Here is a 12687-nt window from a genome sequence, read left to right as displayed (position 1 = left end):
ATCTGATGCACCAGGAGGTCCGAGTCTCCCAAGACCAAGACGTCATGGACATCCATGTCCGCAGCTAATCTTAAACCCAAAATGCATGCTTCGTACTCAGCCATATTGTTGGTACAATAAAAACGAAGCTGAGCCGTAACAGGATAATGATGCCCTGTTTCAGAAATAAGCACAACTCCTATTCCGACTCCTTTCATGTTAGCAGCCCCATCAAAGAAAAGTTTCCAGCTTGGTTTTTCGGCATGTTCTAGTTCATCAATACACATCACCTCTTTATCAGGAAAATAAGTCCTCAGAGGCTCATACCCTTCATCGACCGGGTTCTCGGCCAAATGATCGCCAATGCATGGGCTTTCATCGCAGTCCGAGTCACATAGATTATGTCAAACTCTATGAGCAAAATTTGCCATTTTGCAAGTCTTCCTGTCGGCATGGGCTTTTGGAAGATATACTTCAATGGATCCAATCGTGAAATAAGGTAAGTAGTGTAGGATGACAAATAATGTTTCAACTTCTGTGCCACCCAAGTTAAGGCGCAACATGTCCTTTCCAGGTGAGTGTACTTAACCTTATAAGCTATGAACTTCTTGCTAAGATAATAGATGGCCTGCTCCTTCCTGCCGGTGACGTCATGTTTCCCCATTACACATCTAAATGAATTTTCCAAGACTGTTAAGTAAAGAATCAAAGGTCTCTCTGGTTCTGGCGGAACCAGCACAGGTGGGTTTGTCAAGTAACCTTTTATCTTGTCAAACGCTTCTTGACACTCATCGGTCCACTTGATCGCAGCGTCCTTCCTTAACAACTTGAAAATAGGCTCACAAGTTGTCGTGAGCTGGGCAATAAACCTGCTGATGTAGTTCAGCCTTCCTAACAGACTCATCATTTCAGTCTTGTTCCTTGGAGGGGGCAAATCTTGTATGGCTTTGATCTTTGATGGGTCTAAATTGATGCCTCTCCGACTGACTATGAATCCCAACAGTTTTCCGGATGGAACACTGAATGTACACTTGGCGGGGTTGAGCTTGAGGTTGTACCTGCGAAGCCTCTGGAAGAATTTCCTCAAATCCCTGACGTGGTCGGCCTGATGCTTTGATTTTATAATCACATCGTCCACGTATACCTCAATCTCTTTGTGTATCATGTCATGAAACATAGTAGCCATTGCTCTCATGTACGTTGCCCCAGCGTTCTTCAAACTAAATGGCATTACCCGGTAGCAATAAGTCCCCCACGGCGTAATGAAAGTCGTCTTTTCCGCGTCTTCTTCATCCATCAAAATCTGATGATACCCCGCATAGCAATCTACAAAAGATTCGATCTCACGTCCGGCACAATTATCGATCAAGATATGGATGTTGGGTAATGGAAAGTTATCCTTTGGGCTTGCCCTGTGCAGATTGCGGTAATCGACACACACCCTGATCTTCCCATATTTCTTTGGAACTGGCACCACATTAGCCAACCAATCAATGTATCGAGTGACCTGAATAAACTTTGCTTGCAGCTGCTTGGTTACTTCCTCTTTAATCTTCAAACTCATATCTGTCTTGAACTTCCTCAATTTCTGCTTGACGGGAGGGCATGCCGGGTCAATGGGAAATTTGTGAACCACTAGATCGGTGCTTAAGCCCGGCATGTCATCGTACGACCATGCAAAAACATCTTTGAATTCAATGAGTGCTTTGACTAGTCCTTCCCTGATTTCTGGCTCGAGGTGAACACTTATTTTAGTCTCTCGGACATTGTTTGTGTCCCCTAAATTGATGGCTTCTGTGTCATTCCAATTGGGTTTGGGTTTTTCTTCGAAGTGAATTAATTCCTTACTAATTTCTTTGAAGGCTTCATCCTTATCATCATATTCTGATTCGTAACCACAATCTACTTCTTGAACTATCATTTCGGGATCAGATTGATTTTTTAGACTGGGTTGAGGATTCCTTATGCACGCCATGTCAATAAGACCAGTATAAAGAAAACTGTACATAAAAAGAAAAGAAGAAAACAAAATTTAAAAAATAAAATAAGGAATGAAGAAGAAACTTTTTTATTTTATTGAATTACGGGATAACAAGGTTTCACACTTTGATGAACACAATAAAAAATAAAGAGAAATCTGGATTACAACCTTGGAATAATCCAAAAACAAGAAAGAAAAATCAGAGCCCACTACCAAGACTCCATCCGAGTAGGAAGGGGAGTAGTCATCCAATTGTTGATATTGGCCTTAGGCCCCACAAACTGTATGTCTGCCTTACTGGAACCTTCTCCAGCTTCTATCATGTTGACATCAGCGAACAGCCTTTCAAAGCCTTCATTCAAATCTCCATCCGGCCCAATCAGTAGTCCGAGAACTTTTGGGACCGGCAGCTTTCTGATACCTGCTCTGACAAATGATCTGGATAGGCACGGGATTGGCTTGGAAAGGACCTAGACTCTTTTATTCAACTTGCGGGCCCGTCTCACATTCGCTGCTGTAGGATTGAACCCCAACCCAAAGGTGTCCAGATTTTTGGGCAAAGAAACCGGCTGAACAACACCCTGAAGATCAGCCCCTAAACCTTTGCCTGGCACAAACCCGTTCTTCAACATCTCCGAGGCTACCATGACAGTCGCAGTTGTGATCCTGGGAAGTGGAAGGTCCTCGCCTTCAGAAATTTTACCCACTGAAACCATATCGAACACCTGGTAAACCCACGGTCCCTTATCATCATCAGTCTCTATGAAGGGCACGATGGCATCACTTATGGCGTTTGCATTGTCTTCCCCGTGTACTATGATCTCTTGCCTATCCCACTCAAATTTCACCATTTGATGTAATGTAGAAGGCACTGCTTTGGCGGTGGATCCAGGGTCGCCCCAACAGAAGATTATATGACACTGCCACGTCTAACACTTGAAACTCCATGGTGAACTCGACTGGACCAATTGTTAACTCAAGTATGATGTCACCCACTGTATCTGTACCACCACCATCAAACCCTCAAACATAGATGCTATTCTTGTGAATCCAGTCACCATCGACCTTCAGTTTGTTCAATGTGGCCAAAGGACATATATTGGCACTGGACCCATTATCAATCAGTACTCGAGTGACCACCGAGTCTTCACACTTCACGGTCAGATAAAGGGCTCTATTATGTTCTGTACCTTCCACGGACAACTCGTCGTCTGAAAAAGTGACCCTGTTGACCTCAAAAATCTTGTTTGCTTCTTTCTCCAGATGGTTCACAGAGATCTTATCCAGAACATGGGCTTCATTCAGAATTTTCATCAACACCTGGCGGTGCTCGTCTGAATGGGTCAACAATGAGAGCAATGAGATCTGTGTCGGGGTCTTCCTCAGCTGCTCCACAATGGAGTAATCTTGCGCCTTCATTTTCTTTAAAAATTCTTCCGCCTCTTCTTCGATAACTGGATTCTTTGTTGCTACTAGATTGGCCCTTCTTAATTCTGCGGGAGCAAAACACCTCCCCGAATGAGTTAGACCTTGGGCTTCACACACTTCTCCTTTGACTTATTTCCCTTTGTATATCACCGTCGCTCGTTCATAGTTCCAAGGAACAGCTTTGCTGTTGATCATTGGAAGCTGAGTTACCGGTTTTATAATGACAGGCTCTGTGCGAGCACCCTTCACAACCACAACAGGTTTACTTGCAACCCCTGGCACTACCACTTTAACTTTCTCTGGTTTCACTGCAACAATGCTTGACGGCCCTCTCTCGGCTACCACAGCTGGCTTATCATCTACCCCTCTCAACTGGACCACAGACTTCCCACTGGTTACTTTTTCCTTTGAGCTAGTTTCGCTGGAACGGATCATCATTACCGTCTGTGAGGGCTTCCTGGCATCCCTCTCTTTGTTTATCAACTCAATCATGTGTATCTCATGGTGAGCTGGCAGTGGATTCTGATTAATATTTGGTTCTTCTGGTGCTTGAACCTCGATCCGATGAGTATTGATAAGCTCCTGCACAACTATTTTCAACTTCCAACATTTCTCTGTATCGTGCCCTGGGGCCCTTGAACAATACTCACAACTCACCGAATGGTCAAGATTTCTAGGGGGCAGATTTGGCATTTTAGGCTCAATTGGATTCAACATGCCCAACTGCCTCAATCTGTGAAAAAGACCGGTATATGATTCCCCCAGTGGAGTGAAAGTCTTTTGCTACTGTGGCCTCTCATTCTTGAGGGCTGGGCTTGGTCGGAAACCTGTCCCGGGGGGGTTTTGTAGGCCCTTGGGGGTGGATATGTGTTTTGTGGGGCTGGGTAGGGATTTTGTGGAGATGGCGCACGCCATTGTGCGTGTGCCGGAGTTTGGGTATAAGTTTGTGCGTGATGGACGAAAGAATGGGGATCTGGCGGTGGGTAGTGATATTGTGGATGGCTATATGGAGTATGGGGTAATTTTGGAGGTAGGGTCGTGGCTGGCTATAGTAGGGTGACGGGCCTCTGGATCTGAACCAGGCTTCGGACTCAACAGTCGTGACATCTTCTTTCCTCTTCTTCCCAAGTACACCCCCAGTGCTGCTTTGGATAGCCTAAGTGGTTGCCTTGATCGCTGAATACCTCATGATTTTGTTGGACTTAAGCCCCTCCTCGACCATGCCTCCCATTTTCACAACTTCATTATAAGATTTGCCAATTGCGGATACCAAACGGCCAAAGTAAGTCGGCTCCAGAGCCTGCAAAAAGTAATCGACCATCTCGCTTTCTTTCATTGGGGGATCTACCCTTTCTGCTTGCTCCCTCCACCGGAACCCATACTATCTAAAGCTTTCACTGTGCTTCTTTTCTAGTTTGGTCAGGGACAGTCGGTCCGGAATGATCTCAAGATTATATTGAAAGTGACAAGCGAAGGCTTGGGCCAAATTGTCCCATGTGTACCACCTGTTATGATCTTGCCTGGTGTACCATTCTAGCGCCGATCTACTCAAACTTTGGCGGAAATATGCCATCAGTAATTCATCTCTTCAGCCCGCTCCCCTCATCTTGCTACAAAAACCTCTCAGATGAGCCACCGGAATACCGTGTCCGTTGTACAAGTCGAACTTGGGCATTTTGAACCCTGCCCGTAATTGTACATTCGGGAATAAACACAGATCTTTGTAAGCCACGCTTACCTGACCTCCTAGCCCTCTCATATCCCTGAAGGATTGCTCTATGCTTTTCATTTTTCTAAACATCTTTTCCTGTTCAGGAGTTCTGGCTGATTTTTCTGCTTTCTCCGGTAGGTCAGAATGTGGATCATGTGGATAGTCTCCAGGCACTTTGAAGGTAAGCTCCGGGGGATAATACTGGTTGTCATGTGCTTGGAACAAAGGTTCACTCGAGGATTTATGGAGTGCAGTTGGTGGAGATGTCACAAAGACAGGGGTGATTGGCGGAGGAGGGTATGGAACTGATTTTGGTAGTGGAGCTTGTTGCTTATGAGAAGTAGTGCCATGGTAGTGCTGATAAATGGGAAAACCTGGATCGATGGCGGGAGGATCCTGAGACTGAGCTAATGGTGGGGTAAGAGCCGGGTTGGCAGGGTAAGCTGGCGGTGATTGCCCTTTGGACCAGGACTAGTACATTTCGGCCATCTGTTGCTTAAGTTTGAGCATCTCCTCTTTCATTTTATATACGTCCAACTCTTCTACCTCAACACTAGTGTCGACATCTGGAATAGACATGATTTCCGGTATTGGTCCCTTCGATCTGGTTTGGTAATGGTAATGTGCCAGTATCCTCTAAATAAACTAACTGCTTGAATTCTCTGAAATCAACAAACTTGTTAGTTTTCAGAGTTTAACACATACAAAACTACACGTTGGGATGCAATGCACCTAGGCAATTAACCATTTCTATCATGCATTTGCTTCGGTTGCATGCGTCATTCCGTCCTCTCATAATTGTGCCCCTTTTTTAAGCTTCCTTTATTTTATCCTTCTTTATTCATTTTTCATTTTCCCTTCTTTTTTTTCTCTTTTTTAGTGGTGGTCGAATCCTATAGAGATTGCCTACGTATCATGTCCCCGCATGAATCAGACCAGGCGTAGTTCTGCCCTATAAGTGCGAAAAGCAAAGATAATAACTTCGATTTTTCATTAATAAACATTCTATTACAAACCCAATGCTTTTTTGGAAAGGAAAATAACAGACTCGAAACCAAACCAAGTACGAACTCAATAACTACTGACAGACTCTGACGCGAAAGAAAGACAAACTTTAACAGATAACAGACTCTAGGAAAGAAAGAAAAATGCATATTCAAACTATAAACACATTAAAGTTTTAAATTTGGGTGCCCGCGGGGCATCATTCGGCCTCGCTGCGGGTTTAGGGGTGAGGTTCTTTTCCAGCTATTCCAATTCATACATGATTTGCTTCACAAATATCATCACCGCCGAGAAGAAGGTAGTACGAGTCATGTTTTCACATTCCCGACATTTCCGGGTAATAGCATGAGCAATAGTCAGAATCTTGCTCCTAGTTCGGTCCTTTCCTAGGAGTAGGCGTTCTATATGATCCCCTCTAGCCTTCAAAACCCGAGAATCATGCAGATGTTGTTTCCGTAACTGCTGCATTTCATCTTTCATTGAAGCCATCAGATTATAGCAGTGTTTACTCTCGGTTTCAAAAGCCTTGGCTTGTTTAGCCGCCTTGATCTCTAAGGTGATTACCTTTCTTTTTAGACCGGCAATGATCTTTTCATAATCCTTCCTCGCCTATTGTAAGTACCGTGTGCACTCTTCGGTTCTTCTTGCCCATTGCGCCTAGAGTTGTGCTATGGTACCCTCCGATTTCTTCAAGTCATTCCGGCACTCACTGATTTCTTTTTCAACCCTTTTATTGATCGCTCATCCGATCGACTCCTTTGTTGGTTGTCGGCATCTATCCTCATTTGTCGGATTTGGGCTTTCAGCACCTCATTTTCTTGGGCCAATTTGTTCTTTTCTCCCTGATCGGCGTCAACTTGTAGACTATTTTCAAATCCCAGGTTTTTAATATGTTGCTTTAGCTAGCCTATTTCTGCCATGTAACTCTCTTCTTTTGCCAACCAATCCCACTGTTCTTGCGACGCGTGCACGAACTCCTGGAGATGAGGCCTTTTGGCCGGTCTCCCAAACTCGATTTCTTTCCTAAACCAAGCAAGGTATTCCGGCAAAACTTCACCTTTGGACCGATCACGTACACATGTATTGGCCGTTAAGTATTGACACTCACTCAAAATTTGTCGGACTGCTGCTTCAGGAAATTGTCCGTTGGGCCCAATTTTGACTACTTGGCCACTAAGATCTTCATCTCTCGGAACTATTTGGCATCTCCCCAACTGTCTCAAGACTCAATACGGGGCATAGGGTTGAATACTCTAGAGTCCTATCAAAAGGAAATGGGGCCTAGTGGCTGGCATATATATGATTTCATCCACAGGCAACCACCCTAGTGTCCACTGTATTTGGCTGGCGGTGAGGGTTCGAAAGAATGATGTCCACGTCGTAACTCCCTCGGGTAGACTGACCCCCTTGATTCTTGTGTAGAACTCTTCTATGCAAGTTTTCTTCGAGGAACCATAACTAAAAAGCTGGGAACGGTGGCAGAGGTTCTCAGTCATCCATATTTGTAACAACAAGTTACACCCCTCGAAAAAGTTCCCTCTACTTTGCAGGCTGTGAGAGCTCGGAAGATATCAGATACTATCATAGGCGCAAGAGAGCTTTTATCTTGAGTGAGCAAGGTACTGACGACCCCGGCTATTTTCAAATCAATATTTCCGTCTTTCCTTGGAAATACCAAAAGGCCCAAAAAAGGTTATCATAAACGCCACTCGTCTATGCTCGTCCCATTTCTGATGGTTACTTTTGTTGCATAAATTGTTACCCAGGTTGTTGAATCCTCTGACATGACCGTATCTGTCGTATATGAAGCGCGGATTACAAAAACATGCGGCCAAATCTGAGTTATGGATCATCCTGTGTATTGTCGCACCTCCTTTTCGCCGCGCCCGCAGGGCGCGTGGGGAGTTTTCTCCAATTGAAGGACAGTCGAAACGGGATTTGTTTATTTGTTTTAGAGTCGCCACCTGGGAATTTTAAGGCGTCCCAAGTCACCAATTATAATCCCTGAATCGAGGAGAATATGACTCTGTTTATTATTCTGCGAACCAGAAATCCTGAGTAAGGAATTCTGTTAATCCGGAAGAAGGTGTTAGGCATTTCCGGATTCCGTGGTTCTAGCACGGTCGCTTAACTGTTTTTATTATTGGCTTAATTACCTTGATTTTATTAAATACATTGATGTTACATGTTTTTACTACCGCTTATTGATGACCCTTCTTTGAATCGAATTACGCGTACGTATATTCGTGTTAAAAAAAATTGCGGACTTGTGTCACGCGTACGTGTACACAATAACTTTTTATAATATATTTATTAAGCAATCATTTTTCGAAATTGTGTTGGATCAAGAATATTTGTTTTTCTTGAATAATGAACCGTACATCTCGGGTTTTTATGAAATTGATTTAACGCCTTTTGGAAAAATCCTTTTATTAAATATTCGTTCGAAATTGCGCGTACGCATAATCCGAATTTTTGCTTTTAAAAATATAATCAGGGTACGCGAACGTATCCCTAATTGTGCAAAATATTCGTAATGATATTAGGGATTTTCCACAAATTGTTTATTATATCTATACATTTTTATGTGAAAATCATGATAAATTCCCATTTAAGGTGCCCTTAAATTCTTTGAAAAGAATTTACAATTTATTAAATGTTGACCGTTGATTATATTTTCCGAATATAAGTTATATTCATTTCAACTATTCAATTTCAAAGGACAGAATACAAATATGATTAATATTATTTTAAAAAAAACAAATATGACATATATATATATATATATATATATATATATATATCAAAGAATAAATTGCATATAAAACTGAAAATGAATGATTCATAAAGGAAGGAAATATTTTCCAAATTTTTTTTTCATGATTTACTTAATGCAAATTCTATTTCTAATTACCATTGATATCAAGTGTTGCAATTGGTACTTATACATCTCGTTTCATTCTCATATAATCGCTTTTAATCTAATAAGCCTAATTATTTGATCAATTTGTCTTATGAAGGTATATAGGTATCGAGTTTATAAGAAAGGAATTATTATACAAGTTAATTCAATAAAATTACCTTACATGCAACTTAACTGTATATCGTAAACATTCATAACATTTTAACATTGTAACAAGCTACATCATATCACCTTTCGCCAACGTTTATACACACATCTATTATCTTATAAAAATATACCAACAACACCATCTTAACCTTATTTAACAATAAATATCACTACTGTAATTTTCTTGGCACTTCTACATCACTTCTTGCTTAACTAACAACAAAATTAAATAATGACCAACATTCATGCCATATTCCCTACTTTGACAATTTAATATGATTAAACTAATGAGATAATGAGCTAATATTATTACAAATCTTTATACGAACTTTTAAAGTAAGACAATTAGCTCATAGCTATCAAATTGAATTCACTACTAATTAACTAACATAAAACAAAAATGAAATTTAAATTGATGAACTTGGACAAATAGAAAACAGAATTTCAATTCAAACTTCATTGATGAGTCATGTTGAATCTCTTTCCAACTTAAAATTTAAAAGACATGTACCTGGTATTGGAAAACAAGAGAAGATGAAGCTGAGAAGCAGCAACAGTAGTAACAATGTAGCACAACAACGACAGTCCAGCAACACAGGAATAGACCAGTAACAGTAGGAATAGTAGTAAACCCAGGAGACTATAAACGACTCCAAGTATAGAGAAGAAGTAAAAGGCAGGAAGGTTCTGACTATTTCAGATCTTAAGCGAGGCAATGAAACAGTAACTATTCTTTTCAACTTCAAAACTCTCCAAAATGAATTCTGTCCCTGTATATTCAGTGTATCCAGAATGTATATCGGGTGTATACTTCTCACTCCGCCCCCTCTTTTTTTCTTCTCTCTATCTAGTTTTTCCTCTCTTTTTTTCCACCCTTCTTCCTAAATTTTCTCTTCTATTTATAGCAAAATTTTCGAAATTTTCAGATTTATTTTTTTATTATTTTATTATTTTTTTAATTAAAAGAAATCTCACTTACAAATTGCTTTTATTTTTTTAGAAAAAGAAATCCCACCTTTATTTACTTTTATTTTTAAAATTCCAACTTTAATTACTTTATCTTATTTAAAATCCCACTTTTTATTTTTTTTTAAAAGAGAATCTCACTTTATTTAACTTTTCTTTAAAAAACAAACCACTATCTTTTCTTTTTCTTTTAAAAATGCTATTTTCAATTACTTTAAATTTTTTTAAATTTTCAGATACCTTTATATTTATTTTTTAATTCCAACCTTCTTTTACTTTTAAATTTTTTTTTTTTAAAATTTTCTACATTCTTTTACTTTTTTTTTTTAAAAAAAACATTCCCGAAATTATTATATATGTTTTTTTTAAAAAAAATAAAAAATAAAAATAAAAAAAATAAAATAAAATATTTTCGGATTTTTTTTATACATAAAAAAAACAAAAAATAAAACTATTAATAGTGATAATTCACCTTTTATTTTTTTATTTTTTTGGTTTTGTTTTGTGTTGGACAAAAATGAAGATGGGGTGTTGGGTTAATGGAGCGGACCGGGTCGACCCGGTTTGAAACGGACCGGGTCATGGGGAAAGTTGGGCAATTATTTGGGCCTGTGGTTTGAAATTGAAGAAGTGGCCCAATCCGATTTTTCTTTGTATTTTTGTTCTCTTTTCTTCTTTTATTTTTCTAAAACTAAATTATAAAAGTACTTAAATTATTATTAAGAACTAAATTAAGTTATAAAAGCGCAAATTAACTTCCAATAATAATTAACGCACAATTAAGTAATAATTAAGCATAAAATTGTTCATTTGGACATTAAATGCTAAAAATGCAAAAGATGCCTATTTTTGTATTTTTTTATTAATTTAACAAATAAACATGTATAGACAAACATACAAATAGTTACACAAAATATCACAAAAATTGCACACCAAGAAAAATTATTTTATTTTTTGAATTTTTTGGGAGTAATTCTCATATAGGGCAAAAATCACGTGCTTACAACTGCCCCTCTTTGCCCGAAGACACGAAGGGTTTTCGTGCAAAGATAAAGCGAGCGATTTTTGCCCATCCGAGTACTCAGTGTGAAGCATTTTTTTTATTTTTTTTATTTTTTTTTTGAAAAAGATTTGACCGAACCTTTGCTTCAAAGGTTTCCTACATATCCTGGGCTAAACAGGAATCAGGTCAATGTAGTTCGGGAAGTTTTGGTAGCTGGGACTACCGTGGGACTGTGATGTTACTGCTGCTTCGTGCTGTTTTTACTGCTTGCTGACCTCCTTATTACACCTTACTGTAAAGGAAATACAAAATTAAACTAGACTATGGTACATGAATTATAAAATCTTATCTAGATCATGCTCTCGCGTTTCTTGTTGTCTTGATATCTTGGTGACTCTTGGGCATTGGTCTTATTCCGTATTCCTTTTGGAACTCTTGTTGTTTCTTGTTGGGGATCTTGTTGGACTCCTCTGTTTTATTGATTCTAAGTGTGCTCCTTTTTCATATGAGCGGGCTTTTGATTTCAACACTTCAATTGCATTTCCTCGTTCTTCAGGTGGGTGCCTCGACTGCTTCTTTTCTTTCTTCATCCTCATTTTCCAGGTGGACGCCTGATTTCTTCTTTTTCTCATCCTCATTCTCCAGGTGGACGCCTGACTTCTTTAATTCTCATCCTCATTCTCCAGGTGGACGCCTGACTTCTTCAATTCTTATCCTCATTCTCCAGGTGGACGCCTGACTTCTTCTTCTCTCATCCTCATTCTCCAGGTGGACGCCTGACTTCTTCTTTTCTCATCCTCATTCTCCAGGTGGACGCCTGACTTCTTTTTTTTCTCATCCTCATTCTCCAGGTGGACGCCTGATTTCTTTAATTCTCATCCTCATTCTCCAGGTGGACGCCTGATTTCTTTAATTCTTCATCCTCATTCTCCAGGTGGACGCCTGACTTCTTTTAATTCTCATCCTCATTCTCCAGGTGGACGCCTGACTTCTTCTTTTTCTCATCCTCATTCTCCAGGTGGACGTCTGACTTCTTTAATTCTCATCCTCATTCTCCAGGTGGACGCCTGATTTCTTTAATTCTCATCCTCATTCTCCAGGTGGACGCCTGACTTCTTCTTTTCTCATCCTCATTCTCCAGGTGGACGCCTGACTTCTTTTTTTCTCATCCTCATTCTCCAGGTGGACGCCTGATTTCTTTTTTTCTCATCCTCATTCTCCAGGTGGACGCCTGACTTCTTCAATTCTTTGTCCTTATTCTCCAGGTGGACGCCTGACTTCTTCTTTTCTCATCCTCATTCTCCAGGTGGACGCCTGACTTCTTCAATTCTTTGTCCTCATTCTCCAGGTGGACGCCTGACTTCTTCTTTTCTCATCCTCATTCTCCAGGTGGACGCCTGACTTCTTCAATTCTTTGTCCTCATTCTCCAGGTGGACGCCTGACTTCTTCTTTTCTCATCCAGGTATTTCCTGACACAAATATTGTATTTGCCCCTGTTTTAAATCAAAGAAAACTTTGTTAGTTTAAAACAGGATGGCTGGTT

The sequence above is a fragment of the Nicotiana sylvestris genome, chromosome 8 (assembly GCF_000393655.2).
Source record: "Nicotiana sylvestris chromosome 8, ASM39365v2, whole genome shotgun sequence".
NCBI lineage: Eukaryota > Viridiplantae > Streptophyta > Magnoliopsida > Solanales > Solanaceae > Nicotiana > Nicotiana sylvestris.
This window is presented reverse-complemented; position numbering follows the sequence as displayed.